Below are 26,557 nucleotides of genomic sequence, written 5' to 3' on the forward strand. Positions count from 1 at the left end.
CTCCACATCTATCTTTTTATAAGTGCATGCATTTCCATATTCATGCACAGACATGTACTTTTTAACATTCACAAAATATGTAACAGCAAGTGCATATGGTTAAAATTGCAAACAACTGCCATATTAATAAAGTGATTGAAAAGACCTAAAATGTAGCCTTGAAAGGAACTACGTGCAGTTTTACATTATGGACATGCTTTTTTCAACATTTTTTTACTGTCAAAAGATTTTATAAATCATAAAATCATAGAATGGTTTGGGTTGGAGGTTGGAGAAACCCTTAAATACCAACTAGTTCCAAGTGCCCTGCCATAAGCAGGGACACATGCATGAATCCTAAGCATTTTCATATCAAAACCCCACACAGAGGGAGGTATGAATCACATGGAAATAAAATATATCTCATAAATGCTAACTAGTATTTCTTAAAATGCTTTTCCTAAGTAAAAGTTAAGCGAGAAGTAGTTATTTCAGCATTATTTAAAAAATACGGTTCAAAGAGTAAAAAACGTTCAGTAAAAGAAATCTTTTTGTAAGTGTCTGGTGAATGTGGTTAGTTCAGTGTCTTGGCATCCCGCTGGGGAGATGCTGCCTTTTAGGGACACCGGTAACAACTTGTGCCTGACCTCAGCATCTCTGGGTTGCTTTGTGTCACTGGGAGGAACAAGGGAGAGGAATAAGTTTATAAGAGGTTTAGAAAGTGCCAGCAGATGGCATGCACGAGTCCTCAGCAGTGGGGTTTGCGGGGGGGGGGGGGGGGATCGGGGGGGCGGAGGAGAGTTTTGAAACAGCGAAACTTCCCTGAGTGCCCCCGATGACTTACTGTGAACAGCTTTTGAACATGACTCTTAACATCAAGATTTCAGTAGAGGTTATGCTAGGTAAGGAAAAAGCAAAAGAACCCCAAATTAATGAATATATTTAGGAAAGGATTTGTCTGAGTCATTAAAAATATATATATCTCCAATGTCAGAAAGCTCAGTTCCTATTACAGATACAGATTAAGGATTCTATTTGTACACACTTTTTGATCTGCACTCTTGTCTTTGTTGCAGTTTTTTAAAAGCACATTAAAAACATCAGCATTGCAAAGAAGGTTTAAAAGAAACTTATCTTCTGAAAGATGTTTGTTTCATTGATGTTTGAGTTTGCACAGAAGTAGTTATAAAAACTGCATCTCTGATCACTGGAAAGTGGATTGTAGTCAAAGGCACCAACTGTCCTGACAGTGTGATGTGATGTCTTGCTCCCTCTCACTGCCAGACTCAGTTACAGAAACAGCATAATTATATGAGCAGCAATTCCCCTTATCTAATATGAACACTTGCTACTGTTAACTCTATTTCAATGTGCTAAACAAGAAATAGAGAATTAAAACTCATGCTGATGTTGTTGGGCCATTTAATCCAAGGGATGTTGTTTTCCTGTTAGGTTTGTGGTGGATTATTTTGTTCATTTTGTTCATTTTTTTAAATTCTACACATTTGAAAATATGCCTGCTAGCCCAGGGGCAGGTGATGATGGCAGAGGCAGGAGATCCTGCTCCCCAGGGCATGCCTCCTGGCCTCCTCTGGGCACTCTGCTTCCCTGGAAATAAAATTTCTGTTCTGCCTCACTCCTTTTGCCACCGCCATTACCACGACCTTCTGACTGTGGCATTTGAGAAATAATTTCTTCAAATAAATTTCTAATTTCAAACAAAAAAGAAAAGTATTTGAGTAAGAGTAGGGGGAACTGGAGAAAACACAGCTAAGAATGATGAATCAAAATTTGTTGTATATTGAACAACCTAATTACAATGATTATGGTTTTTGTCATTGCAGAGTTGATGAATATTTTCTGGAGCAAATGGAAATTTCCATCCCACATTACAAAATTGTAATTGTCTAATATTGCTGTGTTAGTATCTTAGAGGACCATGATAGTATCAAATATAAACAGATTACTGTAGACAATCACCAGCCAAAAACAACAAAGAGGCCAGATTACATCTAGGCCTTTTGATCATCAAAGCTTTAATATGCTTTATAAGCTGTTTCATAAATTATGAATGTGAAATGATTGTGGCAAAAAGATCAAGGCTTAAATATTGTTGTAGTAATTATTTCAAAATTAAATATAAGTAAACATATTTAAAATTAATGTATTTATTACATATAATGGCCAATGAGCCAAACACAAAGAAGTATCTAGGAGAAGATCTATCATCTGTAGGTCACTTGTATCCTATTTGTAATGATTTCTTTCCTGCACTAAAGAGAAAAGCTAAAACAATTTCATAAAAGTGTAATCTAGTAAAAGATAACCCTTTCCTTGGAATTTTTTCTAATTTGTTACAGAACTTCAAAAGGAAATATGACAGCACTAGGATTTATTTTTCCCTTTTTGTTTCACACATGCTGATTTACATATTTTGCTGGTCTTGTTGAAATAGCATACCATCTTCTGTGAACTGAAGAGACTTCATTAGCAGCAATGATACCAGCAGTTCAAATTAGAATGCATAAAATTCCTTATTATTTCACATTATCACAAAATAGGCATCTTTGTCTCTATAAATAAGTAAAAAGCATCAAGGTTTGAATACTCATTATCTGTAGCTGGACTTTTAAAGAAAAATAAGAAAATAGAGATCAATTTTTAATGCCCTGCCAAAGAAATTCAGGTGAAGGTTCAATGAAGTTAATCATCCTTTCCAAAATAATGAGGAATTAATACTCAAATCATCTGTATTTGATACACTCTACATTCAGCAATGTCATTTAAATGTTAAAACTCCAAGAAATATGGCACCTCTCAAGCTAATATTGATCTAATGGTTTCAGCTCAATGACAGTGTCAATTACTTTATCTTTATATATATCTATACATATAATATGAGAAGTACTAATGGTGTTAGAAACTGTGCAAGACAGTGGTCCTGTAGATAGGTCCTCCTTCCAAAATGGAAAAAGAAACCCCCCCCCCAAAAAAAAAAAAAAAAAAAAAAAACCCCACCAAAAAAAAAAAAAAAAAAATCCTGATTGTTTTTCCTTGTAGCTGAATCAGGTTTTCATGCAAAACATTTACAGGCTTTCATTACAGAAAAATAAGAAAGACCTTAGCTGTGTAAACTATGGACTATTTAAGAAAATTTGTGTGTTATTTAAAAATCCACTAAAATTTTCTTTCTATTTTTATGGTTGGAACTATTGTTCCCTTTCCAGTTTCCTTTTTTAGGATCCTGTAACTTAACTATCACTGGTAGTCCAATATCTGCACCATTCCATTCAAATTCACCCCCTGAAAATGCTTACGCTTGTTATGCCTTCCCTCAGTTTTTGCAGAAAAGTGAAAGAAGCCTGGTGTTCTGCTCATTATTTGCATTGTGTAATTTTATATCTTCATTAAATATGTCCTTGCTGTTTTATGTCAGTCTTTTGCAAAGCAAAATTACCTTTGGGTGTCAATCACATCCCAGTTTATCACAGGGTGGTGTTAGGGAGTAGTCAGGCAGTGATCCAATCAATTCACACAGACTACTTCAGCTCTACATCTACAACTACACTATGCAGGCTCTTGATGAAACCTGGGTCAATGAAGTGCAGGTAAAAGGTGCACCAAATGTCTGTCCAAGCATCCCACTACTGCTTGGAGGCACTTGTCTCCTGCTTTCTCAGCACCTTCCTGAATGCTCCACAAGCGACCTCAGGTACTGCTCGGATTAGTGCCCTGCCTGTTACAGGTGCCAGAGAGAAATCTGTAGCACACCAGCTGCAGAAAACAGGAGTTTGATTTCCAGATGCTCATTACAACAAAGCAAAAACTTGTTGACTGACCCAGGCTGTTCCCTTGGGGCCAAGAAAGTTCTGAACATTTTCTTGTCAACACTTTGAGGGTAGTGTTTAAAACAAGTTCTCTGGCCTGCAGCTGCTTTAAATTGATTGCACGTGTATTAGTAACATACTTGTAATAGTAATGTCAATACTGAATGGAAGGACAGTTCAACAGAATTTTTTTTTCTACAAACCCAAATGGAATCTCAATCTTTCTCAACAAAAGTCAGAACAGAAACAAAAATATTTCCTTATTAGGATGTGACAAGTTTTTCACTGTGAAGGTCTGAAGAGTTTTCCATTGTAGAAGTGGTTGGTGCTTTTGAGATGCACCTCCATAACTTTGTGATGCTCTGGAAGATCTGTGGGGATTTCTCATAGTGGTTCACAGAGTACTCTGGCTATCACTCCCAGTGGCCCTTAATATCAATTTTTGCCTTCTTCTGTTGAGTTTCAGTGTGCCCTGGGAGTGACTCCAGAGCTGATGTGTCCACACCTTGGCTAAAACTACTTCCTTCATACCTGTCATTTGGCTCCTTTTTTATGAGAAATGTTGAAGAACAACACCCAGCCTGTCTTCACGTCCTAGAAAATGATGATTTAAAAGAAGCCATGCATCACAGTCTCTGAGATACTTATGGACATTAAAAGATGTTATGCACAGCAATGTGGGCCCCTTTTGAGATAAGGGGCTGTGCTGTCTCTTCCACTTCATGTGTGGGAATATGCTGGATCAGTCTAACAGCAGGATGAGAAAAGGTGGCTGGTCCTTGTTGCCTGTTCATTGGCAATATGGGGAAGATCCGGAACTGGCTTTGTATTTCTGCTGTCACTGACTTTCCTGTATGCAGACATACATATTTCTTTTAAAACCCCACAGCTCTTGCCTCCCTGTGATGCATTACCCTCTATTTCATCAGTACAGGGAAGGATAATTCTAACCAAAATGAAAATGCCAAGGCACTGAGAAATGACACAAACAGGACACCTTTCTCTACAGGACACTTTCTCAAATTTCTTCTCAAAACATACCAGGGCAAAAAGAAGAGAAGATGCCTCATAAAACACAGTAAAACAGAACATATATGTGATGACACCTTTAAAAGGACAACTTAAATACCGAAGACCTTAAAATCTCAGGTTATAGGTATTGCTGGAAGAATCCAACTCTGTGTATTCCTAGTAAGACCCACAGCAATACCTTCTACTGCCACTTGCTAGTCAACTAGTTGTCTCTCACCTTCTCCCCTCTCCCCCTGTACGGGTTAGAAGAAAACAAACATTACTGCAGCTGGTCTTTGCTCCCAGTTTTTTAATGAGCTTTTAGTTCCTTTGAAAGACACCTGCTGCATATGTTCCTATGTTATGTTGAGATTCATAATTATGTCTTCCTATTGGAAAATAAAAGATCACAAGTGAATGCTGAATGAATTTAATGTATTGCATAAAGTACTACAAAAATGATCTCCTGGGAGATTCCCCTGTGAAAAAAACTATTCTGATATGTGATACAACAGTGAGCATTACAGGAGAAACCTAACAGCTCTTATACAAGGGATTAACAGTTAAGTCTTCGTTAAGGACTGAGAAATCCTGCCTATGTTGAATAATGCCCTTGTTACCTTGAAGAATAATATCATTGTAATCACTGCAGGTGGGTGAATGGACTTCCTTGTACATAAACTTTTCTCTAGATGATGACTCAAATGATATCTTGCAGGTTTGCTAATGACTCGCAAGAACCTGCCCTGAAATCAGGGAGTAGATTACAATTAATAAATGATTTGATCTTGTTCTCCTTTGGTATGTTGGGCTCAAGCCCATACATCCAGGAACAGATTTCTTTTATCTAATTAAGGAAGGATTTAATGGTTTGGTTTTTTTTCTTTCTACTCTTCTACAGAAGTCACTGTCTTAAAGCAAACATTTTATTTACTCATTGGGTTGTAAATAAGAGGAATTACTGCCCTAGAGTACAGTGAGAAGTACCTCCTGAAAGCAGTGTCTCGGATACTGAGTGGTACCTACTCTGTGCACCAGGGATTTGGCAGCAAAGTCATAATTTCTCTTAAAAATTACTGTAAGAGGGTTTCATGCTTCTCAGAACCCAGGTTCTAGAGAATAGCTGATAATCCAATACAATCCAAAGGGGGTTGTTAATCTATAATATAAAACCCAAAAAAACTGATGCTGTCCTTTGTTACATAAAAGTGTAGGCTTGACAAAATGACAAAGTGGATTCTGTGATCAACAAAGACAACCTATATACTCATTTTGATTTTTTTTTTTTTAAATACAGACCAAGCCAAAACTGTGAAGGCAAGGATGGCAATAATGATTTATAATTCTAGTGATCATGGTACTATATCTTTCACCTATAAAATGACGTCTTATGTATTTGTTCCTTACAAATAACTCAGACCCCATTACCGTGGCAGACAGAACAACCTTACTTCCTGCTAGCCATATGTAAGTCAGTATCTCCTCAGTTAAAAAATTCTAGTTGAGTAATGCATTAGGAATTTAAAGTGCAGCAAGTGCTAATGAATCTGTAGTCATAGTCTGTGGCAGTGATAGTGTCTTCTACCAAGTCTGTGATAGTGTCTTCTATAAAACATTATCCAAAAAACTGCCCTAATCTAAGGAATGTATATCTGTGTTCTTTTATTGTGCTGTTTTCCTTACTGTGTCTTAATAGAAATAGAACACACAAATCCATCTCTGACATTACCTGTTTAATGAGTTCCATGATCTAGACACACTCAGAAATGGATTTATAATCCTTATTTTCCTTAAGTGAAGTCTCATAGATGAGTAACCAGGGTATATCACTTCAGCTTCTTCACAGAAAGTGTGGGTGAGTATTTTGAAGAGTAACACCAAGTGCAATGTATGTTATACATGTCATTTTCTGTGGAAGGATGTGGCCATTCAGTCAAAGCTTAATACATTTCATCTCCTTTTGCAGCAAGTATTTCCCTTACCATAGTATCAGTCCTGAAAAATCTTGTCTAGCCAGTCTCATTTTCATTGATTTTATTTCAAAATTTTGCCCAATCTTCATTTGCATGCCATAGCCTACCTAACCTCTTGTGTGCTCCTTGCCGCAGACTGGCCTTTATTTCAGATCTTGCCTTTCCACTGGGAATGCTAGAGTGTTCCAGGCTTAGGTTTTTGTTAGTTCTTGTGTCAAACAATGCTAAGAATTTATTGCTTCATTGATAGTCTCTATGTGTATTTTGCACATTCACTCAATAATTTATGGGTATCAGATATGCATACATCAGCCTTGCAGAAAGTTTGGGTTCTCCCAAACACTGTGTTGTCCCGTATCTTCTTTGCATGCCATTAAGTGTATTGAATTTCTTTTAAGCCTGAAAACTCCTTCTAGCTCTATCAGCTGGTTAAAAAAATCTCCCACTCCCTAAAAGACTCCTCTAGTCTTTAATTGGCAATGCTAACTATGCCAGGGATTGTTTGGATGAACCTTTTAAATTTGAAAATTTTAAATTTGGGAAGACATATGTACCAAACTTATTTAAATTATTATAGTTTACAAGTTGTGTGTCTTTCCCTCCCTCTGAGACTAGCATTTTTCCTCCTATTTTTAGTAATACTTTTGGAGAAGGAAGAGCCTTCAAAATGTCCATAATATTTTAACTTCTTCCTGTAGTCAGAGTAATGACTGCTGAGAGAGATAAATTACAGCAGAAGTGATCCTTTTTATCAGTGATGCAATTTCATCTCTCCTAGATACATTGGATTTTGTTTTCCTGGCATTTTCTCACTGTCTTTTAATGTCCCATTATCTTCTACCAGGAATTCCATGTTTTACAGGGTAATATATTAAATGCTGTAGAAAGAAAAAATATATATATTCCGTTCTATTACAAATTCATCCCCTTTCACTCTCAGGGAATGTGAATTTTCATAACATTTCAACACTTTCAACCTACAAGTATGCTAAGTGTATGTTGTTTGGAAGGTTTCTTATATATTTATTTATTTATTAGATTTAATAAAAAAATAAAATAAAACTTAAAAAAAAAAGAGGAGAGAAGGAAATGCTGCTTCATGCAATATGGCCTGTGAAGCTGAACTGTTGTCATAGCTGGTATCTCATTTTAACTTTGCAGGTCTTGATGAAAAAGGATCGGAGTTCAGGCAGTTATTGAGCATAAGCTCCAGTCAGTGACTGCCAGATTGATGCTTCTGTCATACAAGAATGTGACAATAGTTGCTATGGGTTTCCTGATTTGGTTAATTAGATTTTTTCCTGTATAATTAGCACATCTTTAGACTGAACTTCAAACTATGTCACCAATTTATTTTAAAATTAGGGGAAGTGTTGGAGAGGATTTTATTCCTCTCATTTCTTGTAAATGTCTGTGCTAAGACCCATTAGGAATATCACAGAGCAAAATTGTTAAGAGGTCAGTATGTGATGTGGAAACGGGCTGTTTGACCTAGTTTTGGCTGTGGCTCAGACATCTGAGCTCACTGAAGAGAGGCTGTGAGGAGAATCTCTCTTTGTTTCATTTCTCAGCATTGAGGTGAAGCTAGTGGGAAAGAGTAGGTAGCTTTGCAATTATATGAAACAGCTATTCAGTTCCAGAGGTCATAGCAGACACAAAAGTATTATCATAGCACAAGGAGGACTGGCGCACTGTACAGGGAGGGAAGGAGGAAAGCAGCACTGCAGAGCAAAGAAAGGTACGTACACAGTATGAAACTTTCTAAGTCATCTAATTCATATGGGTAACCACAGGAGTTCAAAAGACTTTTCTTTGTCCAGTAAAGTTTCTATCCTTTCATGGGTTCTTACAAAACTATTGTAAAACTATCAAAAGTTTAATTTAAAGAAGTGCTGTGTTCGTACTACACAATATGACACAGTTATGACAGGAATGCTGTTGGGAATATTTGCCTGAAGTAGCATAGTTAAGCTGGAGTTCACTCCATAAATCCTCAAACCTTTATTTCTAATTATTTTTTTAACATAAGGTCTGTTGCTGCTTTAAGGTTAAAGAGTATAACGTATGCAAAGAGAAATTTCTCATTTTGAGAGGCTTCTGAAAAACATGTCAGTGGTTTTCATGAGCTGAAGCTTTGCTCTGTGCACTGCAGCAACTCCTGAAAGACTTCCAGTGGGCTGTGGCACATCAATACAGAATTGTTTAAAAGCATGATAGATGAGGATACATTTCAGTGAAGTAGAAAAGGGACAGTGTGAAGAGTATAATGGGATTGTGACATCCCTGTGCACGACATGAACCAAAATGCATCAAGGGTTGAAGCATCCTTCATGTGTTGAAGCATGCTTGGAGAAGGGAAATTAAGCTGGTGAAGGGTCAGGAGCACTGGTCTTATGAGGAGCAGCTGAGGGAATGAAGATTGTTCAGCCTGGAGGAGTCGAAGGGGAGACCTACCTTCCTGAAAAGAAGTTGTAGAGAGGTGGGGTCAGCCTCTTCTCCCAGGTAACTAGGAACAAGACAGAGGAAATTACCTCAAGTTGCACCAGGGAAGATTTAGTTTGGATGTTAGGAGCCATTACTTCACCAGAAGGGTGGTCAGTCATTGGAACAGACTTTCTAGGGAAGTGGTGGAATAGCCATCCCTGGAAATGTTCAAAAGTTGTGTGGATGTGGCACTTGGACATATGCTTTAGTGGTAAACGTGGCAGTGCTGGGTTAATGGTTGGACTCAACAATCCTAGAGGTGTTTTCCTACCTCGACCGTTTTACAATTCTATGATCCTCTGGCACCATGGCATCCATGGGCTTGCTGGTGTCCCTGCAGCAGTTGCTGTCTGCACTGTGCCACTCATGAGCCTCTTCACACCCTCCTGCTTCCCCTGCCTTTCAAAAAACACAGGGTATTGAGCTTGACTTCTCTGCCTTTATGGCAATAGAAGTTCAAGTAAGCAGCATTGAAGACAGTGCTCCATAACACACCATCAGTCCAGTCTTTCCAGTGAGAAGTGACAGGGAACTCTGCATATATGCAGATACTGCAAAAGAGGCCAAGTCATAAATCTTGCCTACACTTTTTTTTAATGTGAATTAATGTTTGTTACTGTTGGAGCACAGCTTCCATATTGTCATCCAAAGGGGTGACAATAAAGACGATAAAGAACTTCATGTCATTTCAAGACATCAGATTGTTTATAATCATGCCTTCTCTCTCAGAGAAAAAAAAAGCACTAAAATCACTTTTGTAGCACAGTTTCATGCCACTAGTAGCTGCTTTTATAAACCTTACTGACTAAACTTTAATTAATCCAAAACTATGACTTCAAAGCAAAAACACTGAAACTAACAATGCTTATGTAAACACAGATGGTCTTGAGAAAAAAAAATTACAAGAGATTTTGTGAAAGGCAAAAGGTAAAAGAAGTTGATAGACTTAGGATGTCGTACTTTCCTTTAAGAAGCTGTTTTGCATGTGTGCTTTGAAACATATTGATATCTTCAATTCTCATGTTATTAATTTAGTTTCATTGCACATACTGCTCTCTAATGGGGAGGAACTTATGCTAGTCCTTACTCCTAAGAACTACAACTTCCAGTTATGTTCTTCTGCTATTTAGTTCCCAAGAATATCTTCAAAGTTTGATAATAATTTATGTTGTGTGTCTATTAAGTCAGTTTTATAGGATCCAACATAACCAGCACCTGCTTACATGAGGCCTGAAGACTACTTTGGGATTCTGTGAAGGCCTTTTGATATCTGCCTTCTTTTATGGTTGACCTTGAAGGGGAGTTCAGTTTGGTAATTTATGGCAAACAGCATCCAGGAAGACCCATTTGCAAGATTCACTGTCACTTAGTGCTAAACGATCGCTCCTGACTCTGAAGACAATCTGAGTCCCTGACAGGGCAATCCCATAAAAAATATTGCTTGGCCACCCAGGTGTCTTTTCCAATTATCTGGAGTAGAAATTAATACTTTTAAAAGCTGCTAGTTTTTGAAAGGTTATTCTAATTTATTCCAGTAGTTTCTTTTACACATTATGATAAATTGGTTTATTACACCGTTATTTTCAATGTCAGCTTTTTAGAAGATTGAATCATAATGTTGAAACATGAGAGTGAATGGCAAACATATTATTTTACAGCTGAGTAAAATATTCCCTCTCAAAAAACTTGCTCTGTTTTTAATAACAGGTAATTTTATGATTGTATTGCTTAACACTATTTCCCCCCAATATTTATTTCCATGTAGTAAGCACTGGAGAACTTTCTCTCCAGTTGTCAGTGACAACTTGGACAGGACACAAAATCTGTGAAACTACAAAAATCCAAATTGTGTGCTGTGCTTTTAAGTGTAAGAATTCATGATTTCACAGTACCAGTTTAATATATGGAGCAGCTCCAGGGAGAATAAATGGTTAGGCTCACTTTAGTGGGCTTCTAAATTTAGAAGCAAGTTTTTTTTTATGTCATGTTTTCTTCTTTGATTTTTTTTTCTTTCAATGATAATCTCTGGGTGCTATTTTTGTTCCCCAAATCCTCTCCAACGGATCTATAAAAGGACTGTAATTAGCATTTTAATGGGAATAGTTGAATCTCACTGTTTCCCTACAGCGAGCATATTCCTATTTATGTAGAGCTCAGCAATACTCAAAGACATAAGAAATTCATGGTTTCTTTTCACTTTTTTTTTTTTTTTTTTCAAGCTGGGAGAGGAGGAGATGAGGTGGGGAAGAGAAGAAACAAAGCTAAAACCCTCATTCTTTTCAACACTGTATCTGCTTGTAGAACAGTTTCCTTTTCCAGCATGAATAACAAATTTTTTGGCTCTCTATCATCAGTTCTGCAGGTGGCTGAATACTTTGAACTCCTATTGACTTCTTTCACAGCACAATAAAGTTTCCATCCTGAGGTGCACAGCAATGCCCCATGTATTTTTTAATTGGAACAATTATCTCAGAATTGTTCAGCACAAAGTACTATTTCAAAAAGATAATTTCCTTTAGGTAAATGGTGTCAATTTCAAAAGTAGTAGGTTACTGCTAATGAGTGTCTGACACTATTTTTCAAGCAGGCACATGTGCAGATAAAGATTTGGATCTCAGCCCAAATGTTTAGAGAGTAAGACACCTACAGCTCAAATAGTCAGATAATGGCATCAGAAATAATCTTCCCTGAAACCCAGAACTTCCTCCCCTTCACGACCTTGTGTTGGCTGTGACTAGAGAAACCTAGCATACAATCTGAGGTCATCACAGATATTGCATTCTCCCTTTCCATAGGCTGATTTCTACAGCAGTGTGGAGGGTAGAGCCCTGATTTATCTTCTGTGTGATGTGGAGAAATGATTTAAGTCTATAATATGTAATGTTTGGATTCCTGCATCACATCTTAGCCACGGGTCCTATATAAGCCATAGTTTACAAATGGAATGGTTTCATGGATAAGAAACAAGCTCTAATGCAGGAGAGCAGGCACAGCTCCTGTTGTAGCTGGGACAAATTGGCGGCACTGTTTGTGTGAAATTGTGGATCCCATGTGTTCCATAAGGAGATGTGTGCCCCAGCTTCGTCCAGGAACTCACAGGTGTGCTTCCCTCTTCACACCCACAAGATTCACGTGCAGCCTTTGTGAAGACTCTCAGGAGGCTGCTGAACAGTGCTGAGCTGTGTCTGCAATTCAAGATTCCTGGTTTTAGCAGACCACAAATCAGTAAATCTGTAGCTATGTTGACTAGTCTGTTCATTCCTAAAAGTAAATACTTTCTGACTCTATACCCTAGAAATGTTGGTGGGTAAGGGTTAGGAAAGATATTTTTCCCCAGTCCTATCAATATTTTTTCTCACTTTATATTAATATCAATGAAAAGGTCATATACCTGAAATTCAAATCCATGGAGGAGTGATTTTCAGGTATCTCTGGTTAAAACACCAATAATAAATAACCGCATATACATAGCGGCTTCCTATTTTACTGAATAACAAGATTTATCTCCCATCACAATAAATATTGAAGTTGGCTCTAAATTGGTCAGAATTAATCTTTCTGGTCAATAAATCTTGGTATTTCCCTCCACAGAGATCAATACCTGTTTAATATATCAGGTTATTGAATGAGATTAATAAATGTAGCTTTGCATGAAGACTCTCATAAATGGTGTACAGTCCAAGTTTAGGAGGTTTCACAAAGGCTCGCAACATGCTATATGGACTATTTCAGTTGAGTGTTAAGAAACTGCTGAACTGTGCATTAAATAAATTACTGTATTGCTCAGAAAGTTACAGTAAGGTCTATTAAGTACTTATTTAAAGACTTGGCAACAGTGAACAACAATAAATAATTCAAGTAGCACCTCTAATCTTGTTTTCTTTCTCCTTAATTGGTTTTACAGCATTGTTTTGACATTTACCCTTGAATTAAAAAAAAAAAAAAACAACTCAGAAAGAAAAAATGCATGCTGTGCACTAATCCAGCTGTCAATTGAGTATTTACATATTGATGCATCAGAACAGCACAGGAACTCCACTCTGTCTTCAGAACTGGCAAATCCCATTATTGGTGTGCAGTCATATGGGCTTCTGGGCTTGCAGAAAAACTGAGTTTAAGAACTCTGTGTTTGTACAAATATGAATGTATAAACATAAAATTATTTTTAAAATATAGAGAAACTGCATCACCATCTCAAGGATGTTCCAGATGCATAAGAAACCATGTGTGATCTATCACCGAGGGAGGCATCTAAGTGCCAAACATTTGCCAAGAAGGACAGATGGATCCAGAAAAGCTCAACAGCTGGAAAACTCAAGAAGTAAAGGACAGCCAACACTTTTGCTGTTGAGATTTTCCCAGCCTATTGGGAGCTCGGGAGTGATTCTAGCCTTCATGTTTTAAGTTAGAAAGGAATGTGTCAGTTCATAGTTCAACTTAGCTTTTAGAACTGGTGAAACTGTTGTTGGTTTTAGTTTTAATTAAGTTTGCAGAATATAGGACATAGTTTGGTTTCTGCAGAAATTTTTCAAAATTTTTTATCTAAAGTGTTTTGTATTGACTGGCTATTTTATTCAAAATTATTAAGTTTATAGACAGGATTTCTCTTTTTTGTGTGGTTTTGTTTGTTTGGTTGGGTTTTTTTTGGTTTTTTTGGTTGTTTTGTTTTGGTTTGTTTTTTTGTTCTTGTTTTTTGGGTTGGTTTTTTTTCTGGAAAAGGGGATAGAAAAATAATAACCACGTTTTCCTTCTCATGAGTTTTAGTTTTGATGCACAATTTTCTTTGATGATACATAAGATACAAGATTGCCCATTTGAGTACAGGTAAATAAAACCATACATAGACATATGAGAAATGAGATTTTGCTGTCCTTTTTGAGCAATGTATGAATCCATTCAAAGAATACATTTAGCGAAGCCCACATTGGTAAAAATATGGCACATACTGCATTTAGATATCATATTGACACCTCTTGGAACTTCAGATGGAAGTATTAACACTTTTCTCTTGTACATATCACCTCCATGCATATTCATATTGAAACTTCTATGCATAGTAAATAATTTTTTTTCTGTTACAGACATAGTATGGGTTTATATGTGCATCCACTGTTTAAAAAATTACATTTTCCAACACATCCTTCTGTTTCTTTTCTTCTGAAAAATAAAAAGATTTTTTGAAAATATCTCTTACTATGTACTAAAATCCAAAAAAAAATTTCAAAACAAAGACCATTAATAAATGTAAAACTGAAGAATGTATTTTTCTTATTCAGAGAAATGTAGAAATACTCTTCCAATTTATACTTATCTCACTTATTTTAATAGGATGTAACTAAAAAAAAATAGTTTCCTTTGTACTTGGGCCATCAAGGTGTTCCCTGAGTTCAGAAATCCTGCTATACCTCCTTATAAAGATATTCTACTGAGTGTTGGAAAACCAAAGTAAAGTTAATAAAATCCCTTCTGACAGTAGTGAATTTTCTCTCTTCCTGATGATATGTGGTTGAGGTGACTTGTATTGACACCTCCCCAGTAAGTCCAGACAATAAAGGTAAAACCCACTGCTCTTGTTTCCCATTCAATTTGTCTGCAATAAACATCTTCATGAATCTTAATGTTAATTCATTCACCTATATCTGTTATAGTTAATATTTGACTAACCATGAAACAAATCTAATTAGCTTCATCTCTGCTTTGAGCCAGGTTACTAACCATTCACTATTAGGATAAAGTAGCTTTTATATACCCTATTTAGCTGTTCTCAAGCAGACTGCATTGCTAGCTCTGCTGATAGCCTATCAAGTGGGCTGGGTTAAGTCACTTCAGTCCCCTTACTCCATTCCCACATCAAAAAAGAGAAATATTTCACATAAAGTCCTTAGACCTTGCTGTGAGCTCAGGGAACAAATCCCCGTTACATCACTAGTATTTGCTTTGTAATAGTGTAATGGTGCCCCTGCAGGACTGACCTTTCTTGGAACTGGCTGGAGAAGAACTGGGAGTCAAGTCTGAATTTGCCACTTACTCATTAAAATCTTCTCTCTATAGAGAAGGGCAACCTTCCACAAGTGGCAGTGTGACCTATGTGAAAATGATGCCACAGGCACAGATGAACTACCTTTGGAACATATCTGTTACTCTCCATTGAGAGAGCCCTTACAGCTTACTTACGCTTGAAACCTAGGGGAGTAATCAAATACCTAAATATATGTCCTTAGCATATTTTGTGGTGTCCCAGAGTACTGCAGCTCTGTAAGGTGGGACTCCTCCATCATCCCTGTGTCAAAGCTGTTGGCCTCATGCATGTACCGTGAATTACCACAGAGCATCTGAACTGGTACTAAATGCCTATGCTAGGTACCTGCATTGCTCTTCACATTTTAGGGCACTGCAGTGGAAGGAATTTTTTCATGCTCCCCAAGTAACAAACAGTGAATCTCATGCAGAAGTCCAGTGTTATAGCCCTTGAATGAGAGATGTCTTGAGAACATGCTTACATGTGAAAAGCAACATTTCCTGGAAATTGAAAATATTGTTCTTTCAAATAAGATTTTTTTTTCAGACAATTATATCTTTATCCATGCTAGTATATCACTGGTATTTAATTTGTCTTAAGCAACAAACTTGTTCATGGTAGTATGACTGAAGCAATAACTTTGTGGGTTGCACTCTTAAAATAATTATTCTGGTCTGGTTTTATTTTCTTTCTTTTTTAAGGACATATTCTGTCTGCAGATACATGACTTGTTTTCTAAATAAGTCCTTTCTCTAAAAGTAAAGAAAATCAAATAGTATTGATCTAATTGTGCACTTACTAATGAGTGTCTCAGGAAAGCAAATAATTTGGGAAAAAGGAGGTAGCTTGGCCATATCTACTATCATCCTAATTTCATAAAACTATGGGCTGACCTTGAATTGACCATGCATTTTACAAGCTCAGATGACCATCTACCACTCAAGAGAGCAAAAGCAGTCAGCTGACCAGTCACATAAATTCAAGGATAAATCAATCATAAACTTGGAGATTTTGCATGCAGTTTTAAAATAAATCCCTAGAGTGGTCTCTCTTGGCAGCTGAATTCCACACACTGTGGTTTGGGCAACTGTCATTTCCTTTGAATTAGCATTTACCAATCTAATCTGTGAGTTTAGTTTTCACATCTTTAGCAAAACATGGTATTGGGAGGCTCATACTCTCAGATGGCCTAATTCAGCTCTCATTAAAATCAACGAAATTACTCTGTTGGCTAAAGTGAATCTGAGTTATATTCTACACACAGAACAGCTGTGCAGGATCAGCTCAAAAGTGCATTTACTCTAGCATCCCATTTCTGACAAGAATATATAAAGTGTGCTTATGGAAGAAGTCATGGAAACAGGGCAAATACAGAGTGATACTTTAACTTGTACCCTTTGCTACTCTCAGGAATTTGCATTTCAGAGATTTTGTGAGCTGTATGTTGTAATCACTTCACTCCGTTTAATAGCTTTTGATGGATTTTTCATTGAAAGTCTTCAATCTGCCTTTGAATCCACTTATACTTTTGACATTCGCAAAGAGTTCCACAACTGAATTATGCCTTATTTGAAAAAGTACTTCCTTTTGTTTATTTTAAGCCATGTAATAATAATCTCATTTGGTTCTTCCTAGTTCTTACATCCTGAAAAATAATGAATAATCAGTCTCATGTTCAGCATCTACATGCAATTCACAATTTTATAGACTTAAATCATGTTTTCCTTGTACAATATTGCTTTTTCAACCTGAAGAGTTCCAGTTTATGTAATTACCTCTCACAGGAAGGGCATTGCTCAGCTTCTTTGAAAAACTTGCAATTCTACTTGGTCTCATTTGAAGTGACACAGCAAGAACTATCTGCAGATTTTAAGATGTAGATATAGCAGGAAAATACACAGAGACACACAATTTCCACTGTTATTATCCTTTGTTTCCTGCCATTTCTTTGCTATTTCAGCTGCCCTGAGCTCTAAGATAACGCCAACATTTGGCACACAGCTATTTGCATCCATTTCTCTTGTTGAGAAAGAGCTGATTTTCATGACTATGCCTTAGTGTAAACTACACACATAATGCAAACATATTAGTTTGCTTTTTTAACCACTGAATTTTGTCTGCCTTCTCATTTCCCTGTCATTTGGTACCATGAAATTCATGGAATAGTAGAATCATAGTACGGTTTGGAAGGGAACTTAAAGATCACCTGGTTTCAACACCCCTGCCGTGGGCATGTACGGCTTCCACTAGACTAGCTTGATCAAAAATTCCTTCTGCAACTCTTATTAATTAGGGGTTTTTTTTAAACTAATGTGAAATTTTTTTGATACCAACAGTTTCACTCTTCAACCTTAAAATTCAACATACTTTCTAAAGTCAGTTCTGTCTGTGTGTAATGACAAATCAGAAGAAAGATTCCTCAGAGAGATTGATTGTTTATTAAACTTCTTTAGAAAGATTTGGGATTTTGATGTAGTAATAGAGCTGCAGTTTCACAATGTTCTATCTTCCCACCCGTGGTGGGTTTCTGTGTGAATTCCAAATCCTCGAAGTTTCCTTTCTCTGACACTTGCTCACCTGTTCCCTCACCCCAGGCAGGTGATATCCTTCAAATTATTAGTTTGGGATTAAACTAATGTTAATTTCTTTCAGTGGCAATTGTGGGCATTCAGGGGTGACTCCCTTCAGTCACCCCAGACTGCCTTATGCCAATCCTTCCAGGTGTCCACAGTACCCCTCTCCAGTGAAGCTGGACTCTGCTTGCTGCACTCATCATGAAAATGTTAGTGCCTCTGAGAATCCTATCAGTACTGCCAGCAAAGCTTGTCTGAGCAAGTCGTTTGACACACTCTGGATGGGGTGGCACGTTTTGGGGGTGGTGCAATACTGTTTTTAGTAACCCATTTGAACAAAAATAGAAAAAGATATAATAAAAAAACAACAGCAAGAGCGTTAGTGCACTGTATACAATACCTGGTGAAAAAGCACAGCTGTATTAGGGGCATCTCTGTGGAGATCTGTGACAACAACTAAACCTTTGAAATTAAAACACTATCCAACATGCTTTTATCAAAAGCCATGTGGACTTTTTGGATGCTCTCTTCCATCATTGCTGTGATTAACATCATCTGTTGTTTCTGGCAAGCAAATAAATAGATAACTAAAACATGGTCAGATACTCTTGCCTGAAATGTGACAAGTATGCCTTGCCAGCCGATGAGAATCACCTCTTTCTCAGGGATCCACCAACCTCAAAAACTGGTGAGGCATTTTTTTAGTTTATTTGGCATGTGAAATTTGGGAGGTATACTTCACTAAAATGCTGTCCTGTATGAGTATGTCTCCTGAATAAGAAGTGATACCAAACACAACAGGCTATGTGAGTTACTTCTTAAGTTAAATGAAATCTGCTTTTTCAATCCCTTCTTTTCTGAAGACAAGGTGGTTTACTCAAACATGCTGTCCATATTTGTCTGTCAGGCTTTCATGCCTTAATTTTTGAAACCCTTAACCAAACTTGACAGAAGGTAGAAGAGTTAGTGATAGCTACAAAGAGAAAACAATTTGGGTATAGAAAATGGCTATTTTTGTTATTAGAATATTTGCTTCTACTATGTGGAAAGCCTATGTGCCTGAATCAAAATGGAAAATAGTAGCAGTCATATTTAAGCTTAAATATCAAAGTTTTATTGAATTTTGTTACCTTCTTAACAGAGATACTTGGAGTGATGTATTAAAAAAACAAACCAACTATGAATGAACAAAGTGAAATATTTAATTTTTTTCAAACAAATCTCTCCGTATCTGGAGGTGAACATGGAAAGTATGCGGCAGACTGCACTGATTCAATTTCTGTGAAATTTTTACATCTAAAGAACAGCTTTTTGTCCCAGGTGTGTTGTATCATATCCTCTGGGTCAGTTTATCCTTCCCGCCAACAAAGCACAAGATTGTACTGTGTACTCCACCTTGTAGGTGCAAGAGGCAATATCTGCAAAAGTAATGAAAGGAAAAATGTTTCAAGCTGTTAAAACTGTAATGGACCTTGCATTTAGGAACAGCCTTTATTAAAGACTTCTACATAAGTTTTCCTGATAGAAATGCTGAATTCCTAAGAACTGAAAACTGTAATTTTCATGTAATTTTTCATGTAAAATATGAAACATAACTAGCACTAGGTGCCAATGAAAAGAGCTGTCTTTTTCTTAATAGCATGAACCATAGTATGTGTGAGTTTGTGTTTAAAAAAAGTGATACTTTTAAGAGGCTTTCATATTTAAAAGTGTGTACATTAAGATATCCTCCCAAAAATATTGGTTGTCCACATATTGACTAGCATTTCAAAAAAAAGAGGTCACAGTTCTCATCCAGTTTTTTTTATAGTCCAGATCTCAGACATCAACTTTCCATGGAAGAAAAGTTACCTAAAGATTGTAGATTATGCAATACTTTTTGCTGGCAATGAATTACATGGAACTCTGATTTAATCTACCTTGGCAATTTCTGTGACCCTGTGTTTCTCCTAATCGCTGCAATGTACCTTCATATCAATAGAAATCCTGAGAGTGGTGTCAAGAAAAGCAAATTTATATTTGTAGGATGTCTAGCTAACATAGAAACAATGAAAGGTGAAGGTAAAGAGTTTCTTATTTTAGATGTGTCAATGTGCTTGCCCACAACGAGAACACATTAACAGCATAGTTAACAATCATCACTGAATTACTCTGCTTTCACTGGTGTTTTTACAGGTGCTTTCACAGCAATCCTTCCAGACATCCTTTCAGATAACCTTCCATTTTATAAAAAGCTTTTTCTTGAAAGCAAATATTTGGATAATTTTCTTTCTCAGAAATCCTACACGGAATGAAATGACTTTGCTCAATGACATGAGAAATTAAAGAAAAAAAAATTCTGATTCATGCTAAGAGAAAGGACTTTGTGCTAAGGGGTGAAGTTATGAAAATATTCCTATGTAAGTAAAATACAATGAACATAAACAAGAGGAATTTCCTCTGTAATGAGGGAAGGGACTCCGCTTTCTCTACCCATACAAAGATCTATTACTATGTAGAGGACACATAAAATACAGTAGTAAAGTGGGGGAAAGAGATTTGAAGAAAAAACACTAATCTAAAAACAGCTATTGACAGTTGTCAAGATTATATTGTGGAGTAAAATTTGATAAGATCTTTTAGATTAAAATTTTGGGCTTAATATTTGATAAAAATGGCAAATAAAAAACAAACATAGTTTTTTTCAGTCAGAAAAGAGAAATCAATCTCTCTTCAGTGCTTTTTCAATAGAATTTTTCAATCTTCTGTGTGATTGTTCCCTCATTTTGAAATCTTGTAGGCAGTCTGCATATTAGAGTTGTCCCCAAGATTTCTGAAGTCATGTTAAAACCAAACGAATAGCTTGCACACCTAAAATGATTTTTACTTTCAAAAAGCATGTAACCATTGTCACTTAAACAGACTTAAAAAATTGAATATGTTTAGAGCAGAGATGTGTTTTGCTAGCAAAGAAACAATTATTTCATATTCCCTCAAACACAACCAGGAAGAGATGATGATGAGACAATGCTCCTTTATTGCCTACCCCTTTTTGTCTGCAAGTCACCTTGCACGGATTTGATAAAAGACTGCATGAAATAACTCCTAGACATATACTAGAAAACTGGCAACACAATTTATTTTCACTTTATGAGCATGCTAGCACTCAATTCCAATCCTCTGTCCTATATCTGGGCATACATATTTCTTTCATACTCATTTTTCCACTTACTGTCTTTGCTGCCTCCTATACTTCAGCCCATTTTTCTGCATCATAACTTCCCCATTTTTTTTTCCAATTTTATTATATTTTGAGGCTCAGTTCAATGCTGGTTTTTGTTTCCTGAAACAGCTGAATTATTTTGATTATGAAAATTCCAAGCCCAAAACTGAGGCTGAGAAAGACACCAGACAGAAATCTCAAGCCTGCTTATTTCAAAATCTAGGAGAGTTTGAAGCCACAAAAAGCATCCTCTTTTGTTAGGAGACATCAGGAAATATTTTAGCTGGATCAGCAACTTCTACCTCACCTCTGAGTCCTTTCTAGTGGAGCAGGGGATGTGCCTAAAGAGGCAAGAACAGAGAAGGATCCTGTTTAGGTGGTAAAATTATGCATCAATTGGACAAAAGACCCAATAACAACCCATTCATTTAATTGCCTGAAATATGCCAGGATTTCACTCAAAATTATCTCAGGCTTGTGATGCTAAATTATTTTTATTCATAGCAAGTTCAAAGGGAGCTAATGACTCTCAGCCCCTTCTACAAGTGAACATTAACAAACAAGATGGCCAGGCAGAGATAGGACCAAAGGGAGGAATCCCTGTGGACAAGAGGTCTGGCTCCCTGGAGATAAAAGGTTTGTCTCAGGGTTGGCACCCTGGAAAACAGCTGTTAGGGAAAGCTGAAAACTCCTTTGTCAGCACATTTGGCATCAGGCTGGCTGTGCAACTTGAGGTAGCTTTACCTTCACCAGCAGCTGTCCCAGCTGCTGAGGGCTGCCTTCAAGTCCTTTGGATCCTGCTGCACAGTCCTCCAGTTCCTGAAACAGAAGAAAGGACAAAACCAGTCCAGACTCTTATCCCCAACACCACCTTGACCACTTATTGAAAAAACCCACATCAGCAAGCAGGTGGGGAATAGCGGACCAAGGCCCTTGTCCTGACCTGGATGGTGTGTTTCCTCAAAAGAGATCCCGGGTCTGTGCTAGAGCACCATTACCTCATCCCCTTCCATAGTACACAGCAGAGCCACCTGCAACAGATCTCCTAGGTGACATCTGCAGGTCTGTGTCACACAACACGAATGGAGACACCAGGCTTCGCTCTTGGGTGTCATGAGAAAGAACAGTTTCACAGGTGTGACGTTTTGTGCCAATAAAATTTGCTGGATTAATTTCTCTGATCAATTCAGACTTTTATTTTTCCTGATAACTATCTGAAGATAAGGTAATTTTTTTTTCTGGCAAACACCAAATCACTTTCTTTTGGCACACAAAAAAAAACCCTCAGATGATTTGTATTAGATTAACATGTTTTCCATAAGCTGAAATTTTGAAAAATATTTAGAGGCTTAAATTCCCAAATGATCTGTCTTATCATTCCACTGTAAAAGGCAGTTAGAAACAGAGTTTCATATATTATTTAAAGCCTTGTAGATTTGTTCTTTCCTGACGGCCATTCTAATTTAATGAAGTGGTTCTGTATGCTAGAATTTTCTCGGCAAAGCTGTCTTGAAGATTTAGGTTAAAAATAACAAATATATCATGAAAATAGTAAAAATGCCACAAATTGGTAAAGGAAATACAGAGAATTTTTGAATGTTAGAAGCAATGTGAAGGACTGGTGCAGTAAAACAGAGACATTTTAATTTTCAGAGACTTCAAAAGTGCTTTTCACTGGTTTAGGTTACTGGTAACATTCTTAAACGAGTGCCTTGTCTGTCAAGTGTTATTTTTTAAATCTGCCTTAGGTAAACCAGTAAAACAGCCCTTTAAATCTCCACACAACCTCTTTTTGCAAGTAATCTAATAAGAAACATCACAGTTTTAGTCCAGATTTCCATGACTGCAATTGCTTTTTGGTTAACAAAGAATCTTTGTCCCCCTCAGTAGAATGCCATGGGATTGGAGGAGGTTCCCCTTGGTCTTGCAGCCGCATAGCACTCTGTGGGAGGACTCCCACACTTCACTGCTGCACCAAGGCAGCCCCTGACCATGATGAGTGGCACATTGCATGAAACAATGCAGACAACCACAGCTACAGGTTGCTCTACCTAGTGTTGTTTCTTGTCTGAGATTCTCATCCAGTATACAGGGAATATGTCTCATGGAAAGTCCCACACTAGAGTCTTTATGGGAGCTAGGCGTGCCTGGTGTGAATGAAAAGAATATGTCCTCTCTATAAGCAGGGCATCGTATATCCCAAGTAACAATTACAGAATTACCAGAGCCAGGGAAGGAGTCTAGAAATCATGCTGCCTAATGTACTTCAACCGCAGTGTTAAAAATATTTTAAAAATTAAAAAAAAAAAATGCACAAAAACCTTGATTCAAGACAAGTGAAAGGCAATATGTCTCAGGCCACTGCTGGCCACAAGTGTCAACATCTTGGAGAAACAGAGGTGCAACCAGTGCTGCTAAAATCCCCTCTGACATCAGAGAAGTGCAGCCAAGGACTCCCTGCAGAGATCAGGAGTAGCCAATGATGTAAAGGGGAGCTTCCCAGCGTGATTTCCTGCAGCTGCTCACTGTGCCAGTGCTCTTCCTTCCTTCAAAGGCTTTCTTTCTAGTCTATATATAGAAGAAATGCAGATGTCTGCTGTGAGGGGGTGTAAGGCACTGTAGAATAGCTGCTTTCCAAAGCTACAGAAGTTAAGGCAACTGCAATAATGCATTTGACTCATCCTGTACTTGGCACTGAGTTAGCATCTTAGAGCAAAGGAGGGATTGCATGCTGCAAGGTCGCACACAACTAGTGACAATCAGCCTAACAGGAATAAGAAGCAAGAGCAGCTTATTTCAGTCATTTTAGTAAAATCGTTATAGAAAAGGGACCCAGGACTAAAAGGGTTCTAAACACTGCTCCATAACCAAATTGTTGTCATGCAGCAGGAAGAAGCGGAAAGCTGGCATGTGCCCCTCCCCATTGTGCCTGACTCATGCTCCTGTCCTGTGGATGCCATCTAGAGCTTCACCAGACAGATCCGTATTGGTGCTAATATCAGGTAGTATCAGCTGCCTGTGTGTTGTTAGAAGAGAAACCGATCTCTCACCATTTGTTTCCAACATGCTACTCTCAGTCTTGCCTTGGTGAGGATATTATGGTGTGGATGGGAGAAGTCTTATGGCTTTCCTCCTTACTTCCTCCCAGCCCTGCTGTGGAAGTGAACATTAGATAGGCAAGGGTCAGAAGTCCTGTTCCACCCAGTCCTGTTCCCACTATGGACTGAATGGAAAGCAAGGACACAAATTTTGTTTGCACACAGCTTGACGTCCTGTAAACCAGTTTTTGATTTTCTTAATTCATAGCTCTTAAAAATTTTCTGCCTTTGGGTTTGCTTTTTCCTGAAAACTGGTCTCCCTCTTCTGCTGTTACCTGTGGGCCTAGGGGTGAGGAGGAATTATACAATTGCCATTAAAGAAAGATTTCTATACATTTGCTTCCTTTTTTGCTTGTATCCATACCTGAACATTTATTTCTCTTGGTACCATGCATTGGAAGAATTTTTAAAAGGCCTGCCACTAATGAGGAATTTCATATATTAACTCCCCAAGCTGATGTAGTAGCACACAACAGGCAACCAGATTAGTTTTATGCAAGGCAACTTCAGTTCCACAGAACAATTTCATCAGCCTACAGGGAGAATCAGGCACTCAATATTTTGTTTAGAGTCTTCTGGAAATTTTTCAACTGAAAAGATTTTCAATATAAACCTGGAGCATTATTGATGAAAATGTGATTATAAACTACATTATGAACTGCCTCTTGAAATGATTGTTTATTTGCTTTTGCTGGTACCTGTCCAGCTGGCTAGAGAAAAATAATTGTCTTCCAGGTTTTCTTTCTACATTTGTTCAGTCAGTTTTCTGATGGAAAATGTTGAGAGGGAAAATGGTAATAATGTGAAACAAAGCAGCATTTTTCAAAATACTCTTTGTTTAGAAAAAATGTCCATTTCTCACTCCTTGAAATTTTAACAGCTCTAATTCTTATTTACGCATGAAAGGAAGAGATGAATTGTTCCAGTAACTTGTCCCCTTAAGCAGAAAAGCTTGCCCTTATGTCTTGCCTGCCCATGGCTGCTAGCCATTTTTCATCATATTTTGCCCATTTACATCCTTTCTCCACCCCTTCTATAGCCCCATGCCATTTGCAGAACACTTGCAGGTGCTGTTTTTCCCTGGCATTCCCTGGGCTTCTCCTGCACCGGCACGACTATTTAATTTCATGTGTTGGCAGAGCTCCACGTGGAGCACTCGCCAAGATTTCCCCTCTCTCCCCCTTGGTGGATGAATGAGTGCAAAATAAACTCAGCAGAAATTTGCATTCAGGCTTACATGGACTGAACACGGAGTTTTGATGGACTGACCAAACTTATCAGAAGTTTTCACTTTTCTTTCAGTCATGGGGAGGAGGGTTGTCACATCTTCAGTTTACTCTGTACATGAAAAGAGCTGCACACAGTTAATGAAAGTCACAGGAGCAGCTCAACTGTGCTGTTAGGTCCAGAGCATGAGAGATCATATATCACTGTAACCTACCTAACCTTCCCTGTACTAAATGACAAACTGCTGCAAATAGCCTTTGGGTCAGGTCATGCATTCACTAAAATACTTGTCCTTCAGCTGAGGACTCTGTTGAGCTCATATATCACACAGCATCTTAAATCACACAGACTTGCATAAATGCTAAACACTAATTAAGAATGAAAAAGCAACTGAAAGATAAAATCCACAAAACAGGTCAAATCAAGGCTTGATTGTATTTAGAATTTATCTTTTCAGATGACCTCAGAAAGATAGAAGACTGCAATTTTCTATGTGTTTATTAAGTTGTTACTGTACTTCATGCTGCAACTCATATCTTCCTCAGAAGCCATTCAGACTAAAGTCTGTCCTCAGCCAGGAAAGGATCTCCAGCTGGACACTTCAAGAAGCAGGATGTGGCAGCCTTGTTGAGCTCAAGGGGCTTGGCTGGTGCTAAGAAGCTTTTCAAATGATTTTTACTTAGGACGTGTCTGCTGATTAATGGATCCTAACAAGCAGTTCTTAAAAGGGGTTTTTTGAAAGATTTTATTTCACAGAGCATTGTTGGCTGGGAAAATGTTATTTGAAACCTTTCAAGGACCGATCTAAAAACACATTTTGGAACCAAACAGGAACTATGAATGTTGGTTTTGTGAAGCTACACAATGTAGTTATCATTACTTAAGCACTTCTCCGTGCATGCTAAATGCTTTCTGAACAGTGTTTCTGCCCTAAGGACCAAATGTGTTAAGAAGAAACAGCTAAATAGTCAGCAGACACTGAAGAAAGGGGAAAACAAAAGACAATTTATATATCAAATCAGTCAATTCCTTGAAAGTACCAGGGCAACAATGTTGGGATTTTTTATGTGACAGAAGGCAGGAAGGTAGCAGATATGCTCAGGGAGGTCGGTCAGTGAATATAGAGCTTTTAGGTGATGGAGAAGCTGACAAACGGGCTGATTT

At 37.6% G+C, this 26,557-nt stretch overlaps 1 protein-coding gene across 5 annotated transcripts in view; it reads left to right on the forward strand.

Annotated features, from left to right (window-relative positions):
- Window positions 1–26,557, forward strand: part of HS3ST5 (heparan sulfate-glucosamine 3-sulfotransferase 5) — a 192,048-nt gene that overhangs the window by 122,580 nt on the left and 42,911 nt on the right. The window contains exon 1 of one of the 5 annotated variants that reach the window (XM_066179373.1): window positions 6,601–6,672. The exons of the other annotated variants lie outside the window; for them this stretch is intronic. The gene's annotated coding sequence lies outside the window, so the exon portion shown is untranslated. Of the gene's footprint in view, window positions 1–6,600; window positions 6,673–26,557 lie in introns of those variants that run through there. 5 annotated transcript variants of the gene reach the window in all.

The sequence above is a fragment of the Chamaea fasciata genome, unplaced genomic scaffold (assembly GCF_029207755.1).
Source record: "Chamaea fasciata isolate MVZ Bird 193981 ecotype frontalis unplaced genomic scaffold, bChaFas1.0.hap1 SCAF_3, whole genome shotgun sequence".
Taxonomy (NCBI): domain Eukaryota; kingdom Metazoa; phylum Chordata; class Aves; order Passeriformes; family Sylviidae; genus Chamaea; species Chamaea fasciata.